General features: G+C 38.2%; 1 pseudogene; it reads left to right on the top strand.

Moving 5' to 3' along the window:
• Positions 1-8852: 8852 nt before the first annotated feature.
• LOC121149928 lies at positions 8853-9376 on the top strand (annotated as a pseudogene).
• The last annotated feature ends 2705 nt before the right edge of the window (positions 9377-12081 follow it).

Below are 12081 nucleotides of genomic sequence, written 5' to 3'. Positions count from 1 at the left end.
GAAGTTTACTGTTCTGTTTCTGCGGACCACTCAGGGCTCCTGGCTGTTGTTCCGATGACCTTGGGTCCTGCGAGGAAGGATTTGGGCTTCCTGCATCCCATGTGCTAGATGAAAACAGGGGTGGGTGACCTCAGAGTTCTCGGTCTCCGAAGGCACTCCAGTTCCCTGTGTTCTTCTTGGTGGTTGGGATGTAGTCCTTGGTGCCCATACTGATAGTCCTTGGTGAGGATCTGAGAGTCTTCAGGGTTGGGATACAAGCCTCCTCCTGTCCACTTGCTCCACTCAGGGATCCCCCTATGTTCTGTGCATATGACCTCCTGTTAAGAGGTTGTCAGGATCACCCCTGATTTCCCCCATATGTCTTTGTAGTTTTACTATTGTCTAATGCTGATTCGAGTCTGTTGTCTATGAGTAATGGAGGCAGACTCAGATAATACATGGCTTATTAGGACATGGTTTTATTTTAAATAAAATACTATGAGTAATATCCTGTAGTTTAAAGTGATGGGGCTGGAGGGCACAGACTTTATTAAAGTATTGTCCCACATCTTGGGAGTATATACAATTTTTGCTTTTCTGAAAAATCCTAGGATTATGAAACAGGATGAAAAGGAGAATACAAGAAAAAAATTTAATGGAATACTCCTGTAACACACTATTTTAAAATTCTGTTTTTATTAATTAAAATCTAATTTTTGAGGAGACTAAGGTCAGTGTGATTCATTAGAGTTGAAGCTCTTTGATGTTTATTTTTACAATTTATGATGCTGACACATATAACCTGGAAGTTTCCATTCTAATCACTTTTTAAGTGATAAGTAAACAGTGAAATGATATCCATTTATGCTTAAAATGCTGTGCAAGGATTTTCACTATTTTAAAACTTTTCATTACTTCAAAGATCTCTTTAAATGTTTAAGCAATGATCTCCCATTTTTCTTCCTCCTCTGTCCGTGTCAATTTATTCTACTTTTAGTCTGAAGAACATTTACCTGTCTAAGGTATTTCATATAAATGGAACAATACTAATTTTGTGCCTGCTTTATTTCACTCACTGTATTGTTTTCAAGGCTTCCCACTACAGAATGTATTGGAATTTTATCTCATTCAAACTGTAAATCCACTTGGCACTGTTTTCCAGTCCATTCAGCTGTTGAGAACAGTGGTATGCAAGTTGTTATATCATTGTTTTCAACTCATTTGAGTGCCTGCCTGTAAGTGGAATTGCTGGATTATACAATAATTCTATAATTAGAGCAGTTTTCTATGTGATAATGTTTGTTTTCTGATGTTTTACAGTAGCACATGGCTTCTGGTATATGAAGATACACATATTTCCATTTTGCATGTAGAAAAAATATTTCTTTCAATGCAGCATTAAAAAATCAGATAGTTGTGGCAAGGATAGAGGTGGAAAAGTGAGTTTAACATTCCATATTGGGGGAGATTTCTTTAGGCAATAGTAGGCTCTTTCTTAAGCTTGAGGCAATTACATTTTCTCCAATTTTTACTTGTTTTTAATTTCATGTGGATAATAACGCACAGTGTCCAGTTAGGAGCTGTTAGCTGCTGATAATTCATTGTATAAAGATACAATTTCTACATGTTCTTTTACCCATTAACTCCTTTACTGGCAACCGCTGCATCCTGTGCTATGAGTTCCACAAGAGTCCTACTTAATCAAAGAGCTGTGGACAGAGGACAGTCCGAACTCTCAAAATGATACTCTATTCAGAACAATTCACTAATGCCTGCTTTATTCTGGAAATAGCACTGGATGCCCAGACAGTCTCATTCTTTTAATGACATTTCAGGCACTCAGAAATCTGGAACTTATCCCCAGAATGTACCAGGGATACGCATCTCTAATGCATTGTTCACTTTGATTCCCACAGTAAATGTTGTCTGTCAGTTTTTAATCACCTTGATTTCCTAGAAACCTGGGAATAATTACAGCAATGCTCTCACCTGTTCCCGCTTGTGCCTCCATTCTCCAGGCTCAGTTATTATTGTACCCTCAGATTCGCTCAACAGGTTCGTTCATCAATACTCCAGACATGTTCTACATGCTGAGAGTCAGAAACCCCACAATTAGCCAATAGATCAAATTCATATTATTGAACAGTATTTTCTATTTCCCTCTTTTGGGCAGACACAGACGTGGCCCATTCAATTTTCCTCCAAAAGGGAATCATTTGGCCCAGATCTAAGGTGAATGATTTTAAAGAAGCTTTCGACTGTCAGGCAATTCGGACTCTGTCTCAGTGCATGGGCCAAGGACTTCTTGTGGCAGAGTTCCCTGACCCATGCAAGGCGCTGTCAAAGGAACTAGAGGTTTCTGCCAATGACAGAACCCCTAACAGAAAGTCCTCTTTGCTCTCGAGTTCCTCTTTGTGCTGAAAGGAATTTTCAGATTGTCATTGTGATCTGTTGGCTTGCTCTGTCAAACCCCGATCCTTTGTTTTCTTTTAGAGTGATCTCCCTGATTAAGTACACACATCTGTGAAATGAGTGTATGTTTACTCTGTTGTATGTTCATGTTAATGCTATATATTAAAATACGCTAACTATTTTAATATATAAGTACTTCTATGCCAGTCACCAAAATGTCTATACCAGTTTACACTCATATCAATCGTATTCAAAAATCTTTTCCAAGTATTTACAATTGTTTATACCATGAAGTTATCTGCTGATTTTCTAAGATGTGTGTGTGTGTGTGTGTGTGTGTGTGTGTGTGTGAAGACAGTGTGCAAAGGAAAAGCCTTTTTTTCCTTTTTAATACTTGGCGTATTTTTTTTATCTTTTTGTCTTATCTTTTTTTTACTTAAAAGGGCCACACTTATTATTACCGACAAATAGTGACGTTTTTTCTTTTAACCTCTCAAAGGGAGAACTGCATAAGGCTTTCCACATGAGATACATTTTCTGTTTTCACTGGACACCCTCTGCCTTGTCAACTAAGGTTCCATCTATTCCCGGTTAGCTAAGTTTAATCCTGAGGATTGCATTTTCCCTCCTATTTTCTGACTCAGAGATTCAGAACACTGATCCCAGTGTCTGACTATGCTTGCTTTCCTGTGAGCAATGTTTTATAGGTGACCATTTTATGCATTGCTGGAGTTAGTACTTTCAGATTTTCATGTGTATGTTAGTGAACATCTCCTTTTTTTGTGCAAACTTTGTGATTTGGGTGCCAATGTTTCATTTCCTGGAAAAGTGGAAATGGAATCTATAACTCTTTTTTGTAAACTGAAAATGCCTACTCCTTGAAAAGTTAGTACAACTTGTTTTCAAAATGCTTTTGGGCCTAGAATATCAGCGTGTTCATGAGGGTGATAGTTTACTGCTACTGATTGTACTTCTTTCGTGGTGATGGGTTTAACTGGTTTTAAATTTTTTGCTTGAGTAGTGTTATATGCTCTAAAATTAATAAATTAGACACTTAGAAATTTTATTAGTTATTCCATTTTCTAATCTCTGCTGAATCTTAATTTTACCATTGTTCCTAATGACATCTTATTTAATTCAAAATCCTTTCCTTATGTTGAGTTTGCAGTACTTTATTATAAATTGTATTATTTTGCTCAAAACATGAGCTTTGGTTGTGTGATCTTTAATATTTTAAAATCTGCTTCATTATTTTTCTTTCTCCATCAAAAATATTGCCTTCTCTTAATTCTATGTGTATTTATTCTGATTTCATTTTTATGCATTCTTAAAGCAGACTCTTATTTAATACTTTTTTCTACCTCACAATATTGAATTTTCCTTCAAATTAACACCTTAGCTGATAGTTTCTCCCAGCTCTCCCCTGTGAAGACAGTTATATCCCAAATCCAAACTCTTCATTCACGTGGCAGAGGAAATTAGGGTTGTAAAAGGATTAATGTTTTCTAATCAATTGAACTTAAAATAAGATTACCCTAGATATCAAAGAAAATTCGCTGTCATTATGAAGTTCCTGATAAGTGAAAAGAAGAGGAACAGTCAGGTGATAAGATTCAGTGAGCTGTTGTTGGCTGAAAAGGCTGTATTGGAAATGGACAAGTCAAACAGATTAGGTTGCCTTTATACTAGATAGATGAATAATAAAAATCCACCAGGAAACAAATTCTGTCAGAGAGCCTCCAGAAACCTTGAATTCAGTCCAATGAGATGCACCAATTTCAGATTTCTGATTTCCATTTCCATCACTCAATAACTTCATGTTTTAAGTCAATTTCTGGCTCATTTTTGCAGCAGCAATAGAAAATGAATGACTGCCTGCCATGAATTATAGAATTTTAAAAAGGTTTTTAAAAGACTGTGTTTATTGTATCTGATAAGCACAGTTACTGAGAGGAGAGAAAGAGGAGTAGAAGGAGGAAAGGTGGAAGAGACATACAGAGCGAGACATCCTGATGTGCTGATTCACTTCCCAAATGGCCAAAATGCCAGGACTGGGTCCAGCCAAAGTGAGGAGCCTCAGACCCAACGAGCATCCCATATAGATGATAGCAACCCATCTCCTGCTGCTCGTACAGGTGCCTTAACAGGGAGCGGCCTTGAAAACAAGGCAGCTGGAGTGCTAAGTGGCAATGATGTGATGCTGGGGTCCAATTCTTAACCACTGCTCTACCGTTCCAATTCAGTTTTCTAATATGCTTAAACGTCTCTTATATGTTTTAATCATAACATATTTCAAATTATGCTCATATATAGCCTTTAAAACTTTCTTGCAATTGATTTTGGTGGTTGATCCTTTTAAAGCATTGTTTTAAAAGTTTGATTAATATTTTATATTGAAGAAGCAAACTGAACTATTTTCAACACATACTGTATACATTACTCAAATTAGGCAGCTATCCTGAAAATATTGTAAATAGAAAATGTGTTTACTCCACCTGGCTACTGAATGCCACAATGTAGCAACACAGCCCACTATACAATGTGAGCAGTTTCCTCTGTGACAGTGATATTGACTTAGAACTGTGTTCACTGCCACTTTTTATTTCAATTCCATTTTTCCACAAAGGTTTTTAAAAGTTGTGTTCGCTTAAAAGTCAGTGTGATAGAGAAATAGGCGGTGGTTTATTCATCAAATGCTGACAGTAGCCAGGGTTGGGTGGGGACAGAGCCAAGAGCCAGGATCTCCATCTTGCTATCCACACGGAAGGCCAGAGTCCAAGCTCCCATCCACTGCTCACCACTGTCAGGAATGTTGGCAGGACACTGTAACAGAAAGAAGCAAAGACTACTACCGTGCTGCAATTTTTGACCCTGTACACAACCTTTTGCAATACTTGCATTTTATTTACAAATTTTGGAGAGCAGATTGTTCATAGAAATAAAAAAATATTGCAGATCTAAGCCATTATATGTTCCACATGCCATTTCTCAATTATCTTGTTCCAAACATTACCTTTCCGGATCACTGTAACTGAGTTCTCTAGGCACCCCTCTTCCCCACACTGCTGGAAGTTAACAAGTAAATTTCTGTTCTTAGTCTTGAAAGTATAAATCTATGTAATCGCTTGGATTTGGAAGCAGCAAAAAGTAACTGTTCAGCCTAGTGGTGAAGACACAGGGCAGTGGTAAGAGCTTTTGAAGTTCTATGAACTTAAGTTGTGAGTAGGATAATGCTTTTCTTCCCTCTGGTGACTCTGAATGAGTAATACAAAGCTAAAATCCTTTTACTATTTCTTAATTTTTTTTTTCTCAGCCTGGAAGGTGAATTTAGTATTTTAAGGCTTCAGTGTATTCACCTTGTGAAGATGTTACTAATTTTCTTTCTCCATAAATTATGCATTAGTGTGTTATTACTGACTCCGAAATTAAAACCCATAGAGTTACAAAACAGGATCGTTTATCACTACTAAAAGTGACAAATAAAAGGTCAATAAATCAACAGCATACTATCAGAATGATATATTGTCAAAGAACTCGTTAACTCTGATGTTCACCTGTTCTGGGGATGGAATAGTCTTAGAAACACGTCCTGTGACTCTGATATATTACAAACACAGGGAAGCGGGATGCAAGGAGGAAAATGGAAGCATCAATACAACGGGCTAAACCGTCCCAGGCACTTCTGTCTAGACATGCCCCTTTCCACAGACGTGGTGTTGAGTCGAACAAAAATTCTCAGCTGAAGTTCATAAAGACAATATCAGTACATATTATCTCATTTCCCTAATTGCATGTTGAGAACATTAACTGGCTGTTCAAAATCGGGAGTCCACACTGGAAACATCTGGAGGCAGCAATTTATTTATGTTCATAGTTAGAATCCCCCCATCTGGCTTTTTGACTCCACAGACTTCTAACAGGATTCAGGTGAAGATAATTGGAAAACTCTTACTAAATGTTCAGGTTTTTTTTTTTTTTTAACCAATGATCAAAAACATTTATATAAAAATATTCCTCCTGGACAGATGATGGATCTTTAAAGACCTTATTGAAAATTCACATCAGATACACATAATATTTTTTAAAAGGCAGTAAGATAAGTACAAATTCTATCTAACTTTAATCACCAGCAAATACATTTAAATGTTTGTAAATCTAATATAAATAAGATCACAGGGCTTACTGCTTTTGAGCTCCTTTTGCTTAAAATTGTGTCTGTAATAGTCAGTTTTCAATGCTGTAAAAGTTTTTTGTTTTGTAAAATTTTATTTCATTTATCCCTTCAATAATTACTACACATCTGTCCCAATTTAATTTGAATATTATGGACAAGGAGCCGCATATGTTCTTTTAATATTATTCATTCAGTGAAATTGTTTCATCCTTTTGTAACACAGTGGTCATCCCTTATCTGTGATTTGTCCTTCTGTAGTTTCAGTTATTCTGCAACTATTTGTGGTCAAAAAATGTTAAATGGAGAATTTTAGAAATGACAAATTATTAATTTAATTCGAAAGCTGTGGCAGCCAGTCACAAAATGGAGTCGCTTTGGTTCGGGCCTGGATAACTATGCTAACATGTTCTGTATGCTTCTGTACAAAATGCGTTGCCAGTTTCCTGTCCTTTGGGCCAAATCACAAGGAGTAACATGCCTTGCCAGCAACTGTCGGTTCCAGGAATCAATGTTGTATGATGTATCCACTCCTTATTCCTACGACTGCTCCTGTAGCTGCTCCAGCCCACCCACTGTCCCCATGGCAGCATCCTGTCGTTACTAGAGCCTACCCATTGTCCACCCATTGTCCTCATTGGCAACCTCGGGTGGCTGTCCAACTCACCTGGTTCCCATGGAGGTATAACTCACTCTTTCTACAAAGACCCATGTAACCCTCACCTTGGACTCAGTCTCTGTAGGAAAGGAGAGCTCACCCCGGCCAGGTGGTTGGTCCGTTTGCCTGCCTGTTCCATGAACTTTGTGCTGAGCAGAGTCTGGGCTGCACTTCTTGGGGAGAGGCTTGTGTTGGATGCAACAAAGCCATTCTGAAAAAAATCAACACTGGAACCACCCTACGCTGTGCTCCCTGAAGCAGAAATCATCCTGTGTTCTTCCTTTCCACACAGTGTATTCTCTGCACTCATTAGTCACTTAGTACCTGTCTCATTTACCCGACTGTCACACTCTCAACCTATCTGTCTTCCAGCAATCCTTACTTAATTTTTTAATAACCCCTAAGCCCAAAAGTAAAGATGTTGGCAACTCAAAGACCAATGCAAAAAATGTAGAAAGTGCTTCTTTCAGTGGAAAGTTGAAAGTCCTACACTTATATTTTTTTGTGCTAAGGTTGCTAAGATACATGGTAAGAAAAAGACTTCTTTGCATAACATTTATGAAGGAAGAGAAAACCCATGCTAGCTTTGCTGCTTTACCTCAAACTGCAAAAATATAGACACAGTGTGTGGTAAGTCTTTGGTTAAGATGAAAAAATGTTTGCATTTGTGTATGTATCTATAGGGGAATAAAAAACAATGTATATACACAATTATGTTTTATCTGTAGTTTCAGGTAACCATTAGGAAGGCTGACGCATGTATATATGTGTGTGTATTTATACTTACAGTGTCAATAAAGGCATGATCCACAAACAGAAGGATGGGTGCACTGGACAAAGCAGGCCATGTGATTTGTATTATGCTGTGAACACCAATGACCACTTGTTTAAAGACTTTAAGGTTCACTAATGTTGTTTCATAGATTAGTGGCTTGTATATTTCACTATATAGATATTTTCCAATTTATTCATTCCTTTATGGGTTGGCACACATCTTCATTGCTTCCTGTTTCCAGCAATTATGAGTGGAGTGTGTATTTGCAGGAATTGATTTGGAGTTTAACCATAATATTGAGAGTTGCAGACCAATGTGCAAGCATCGCAGTTATTAAAACAAAATTGGAATACAATGTAATTATTTAGCATTTCCCAATGATTAAAACATCTTTTATGTAATCCTTAAGCTAATTTTATATAAACAAGTAGATATATATAAAGATATATGTACAAACTATATTTAACGTCAATAATATTTGCTATGTAAAAATGTTTGTGAGTTAGGAGGCTGGGACTGGGTGGAGGTGTTGGCGCGGGCGGTGGAAGAGCAGGAGGTGGGGCTGGCTGTAAAGCCGGATCTGGATCCGTACAGTGTATTTCGGTGGGTGAGAGTCCGCTGAGCCCCTAGAGCAGCACGGACCACGGGGCCTCCGCTGGTGAGGAGCAGCCGGGGGCCAACGTCTGGTGGGCCTTGGCGCACTGGGCCATCCAACAGGCGCCTGCTGCCCGGAGGAAGGCAGACTAGGCTCCGGCTGGGTTCTGTCGAAGCCACCTGGCTGCACAAGGGGGCCGGTGAGGGCGGCTCCGAGGAAGATGAAGGGACCTGGCACCTGGAGAGGAGATCTAATTGGAACAATGAAACCTGATGTGACCCCGATGTTTGATCCTCGTGTGCTCAGGGAGGTGAACTAGAGCCAGAACACAGCTACCTTTTCTCCAGCCATCTCTCCCACACATCCTGGAGAAGGCTTGGTGTTGAGGCCTCTTTATACTGCTAACTGGGCCAGCTGATAGAGACTGGAGCTATCAACCCTGAGCAGTTTATGAAATCTTTTGAGCATATGAAGAAATCTGGGGATTATTACGTCACAGTTGTAGAAGATGTGACTCGGACAGATTGTTGCTATGAAAACCCTGATACTAGAGCATCAATTCATCCATTCCTGTGCTGAGAGGAAGAGTGGAAGATGTCGTCATTAATGACGAGTGCAGAGGGAAGCAGCTGGGCAAAATGGTATTAACAACACTAACTGCTAAGCAAGAAACTAAACTGTTACAAGATTATCCTTGAATGTCTACCACAAAATGTTGATTTCTATAAAAAGTTTGGATATGCAATATCTGAAGAGAACTACATGTGTCAGAGGTTTCTGAAGTAAAAATGTTATGAGGCTGTACTTTTAAGAGAAATGTGGCTGTAACCCAATGACCTCCATAAATACCGGACTGGAACAGGATCTTAATACAAGTATGACATTTAGAAGAGTACTTGGGGCTTGCAGGCATACTGAGCTTAGATTACAAATGAACATTACAAAGGGGATGATTTTTAACCAAAAGAATATCTTTTTAACTTGAATCTTTCTTGCATTGTATTTTTTCGAAAGTCTGGCTTCATTTCTTAGTCAATATGATAATAAGTTGCTAAATTATTTATTATAAATTCTATCTGTTCTGCTCAGTCTCAAAAAAGTTTGTGTCGGGGCTGGCCAGTGCTGTGCTGTGCTGCAGTGGGCTAGGCTGCTGCTGGGGATGCCAGACTGGAACGCTCCACTTCCAATCTCGTTGTCTGACAGTGCAGCCGGAAAGATGGGAAAAGATATCCAACTACTTGCCTCCCTCCACTTTCGTGGGAGACCAGGAAGCAGAACTGAAATTAAAACAATTTAGATGCATATAGAGCATACACAAAGTCATCAATTTTTGTTTCAAAGAAACATCTAAGTGTATTTTGGGTTACATAATTTTCCACATATTAATTACTTGAAGTTACATAAATTAGTTATACCTGTAATACATCCAATATTTATTGGTCCACATACTGCCAGCGAACCTGAAATCTGAAAGGCCTTTTAAGATAGAAAATTTAAATGTTGTACTAAAAGTTTATATTCTGTGTACTTAAGGTACCATTCTTATCTGTGAAATATAATTATTACAGATCATTCAGAAAAAAAATATAGCGGGGTATCTGAGGTTCAATAGCTTAGCAAAGCTTGGCATGTGTTATTTCTAACCTTATATCTGAAGCCTGTCTTCTGAGTAAGATTTTTATCAAAAACATTACAAAACTGAGTGGAATGTTTCAAAATGTATAGCATTATATTTGACATATCCTTAAGATATTTGGTGGATGTTATTCTAATTTTTTGTGTACTGCTATACTGCTCATTATCTTGTTTTAATTTTATTAAATTATTTCTTCCAGGTTGAAAAATGTTAGACTTTATTAATTATTCTAATCTTCTGTATTCCGTGTTCATTAAATCTGTTCATATGATGGAAAAAATGTTTGTGAATTAAACAAAAATTACTATAAACTAATGAATACATATTTATCCAAAAATATCTACTCGCAATATAAATTTCCATGTAATTCTGATTTACCGTGAGCACATGTCTCTCACAAAATGCAAAAAAATGTCTTTATCAAACGCATTGCATATGAGTTTAAATAGAGGTCATGCATGAATTGGTCTGGTGGAAGCAAGGTCAACGCTTTACCTAGCAAGAAACGTGTGCCAAAATCTTGGAAATTACTTTCTGAAGCATCTGACATCAAGCAAAGACTTACCCTTTTTGTACTCTCTAGGGAAAACTGCACACCTGAGATGTTGCGATGGATTTTGTTATAACAACATCTCCCTCTCGCGCCTAGTACCTGACACTTTTCTATGTGAAAACCAGAGCACAGTAGACATGATGGGATTTGTACAGAGTGGGTGGAAGTAGGAAGGTCTGAGGACGTGAGGGTGTTCTGACTGATGCTGTCACTATGAGTCGCAAACTGGCTGACGCTAATAGCTTGAATCACTCTCCAAAGGTCTGCCCCTCATGTATGTAACTTCGGGTGGTCGTTTTCTTTAATTCACCACCCCCTAATACAAACAAGATAACATCAATTATGATATTTGTATCATTTATTATTGCACCATGAGGATTCCAAATATGGCTAGCTTCGGCATAGCAAACTGATTATTCCCTTGGTCTTACAAGAAATGCTTCCAATAGCTCCTCCTAATAGGATTAGGAAAAAAAGACTCATTTGTACAACTTGGAACATGACATTTTGATTGAATTTAATTGGGCATGGCAAAAATCGATAAAACTCATCAATTCAAATCAATCAATTCCAATAAACAGACTGAATCTTGTTAAAGGGAAAAAAAAAAGAAAGAAAGAGCACAGCAATTAAAATAATAGCAATTTGTAACCCTTCCCCTGCTGATGCATTCAAAATTTCAAAACCCAGGAATGTATATGGAAGAAAAGATAAAACTATTGAATTAAGCACTTCTCTTGAAGTAATGATGTCTTGCTCTACTTGTATAATTGTTGCAAATAAGTTGCTTTCCTCTACCAGGAGCTATGATAAATATGTTCAGAAACAGAATTAAACAGAAAAATCAAAATTGGAGCTGTACTGGGCCCGGCACGGTGGCTTAGTGCTAAAGTCCTCGCCTTGAGAGTGCTGGGATCCCGTATGAGCACCAGTTCTAATCAGCTTGTGGCCTGGGAAAGCAGTCGAGGACGGCCTAAAGCCTTGGGACCCTGCACCCGTGTGGGAGACCTGGAGGAAGTTCCTGCCTCCTGGCTTCGGATCGGCACAGCACCAACTGATGCGGTCACTTGGGGAGTGAACCATCGGACGGAAGATGTTCCTCTCTGTCTCTGCTCCTCTATGTATATCTGACTTTGCAATAAAAATAAATAAATCTTTTATAAAAATCAGAGCTGTAAGACTTGTACTTTTTTCTTCATATCAGTAAGGAAAATGATTACTGCCAGTGCACCTTGTTGGTCGGGCTTGACCACAGAAGCAGCTCTTCATAATCCATTGTCAAAACCATCTAACACAGACAGG

This window comes from Ochotona curzoniae, unplaced genomic scaffold, assembly GCF_017591425.1.
Source record: "Ochotona curzoniae isolate NIBS_2020 unplaced genomic scaffold, NIBS_Ocur_1.0 scaffold_4812, whole genome shotgun sequence".
Lineage (NCBI taxonomy): Eukaryota > Metazoa > Chordata > Mammalia > Lagomorpha > Ochotonidae > Ochotona > Ochotona curzoniae.
This window is presented reverse-complemented; position numbering and strand designations above follow the sequence as displayed.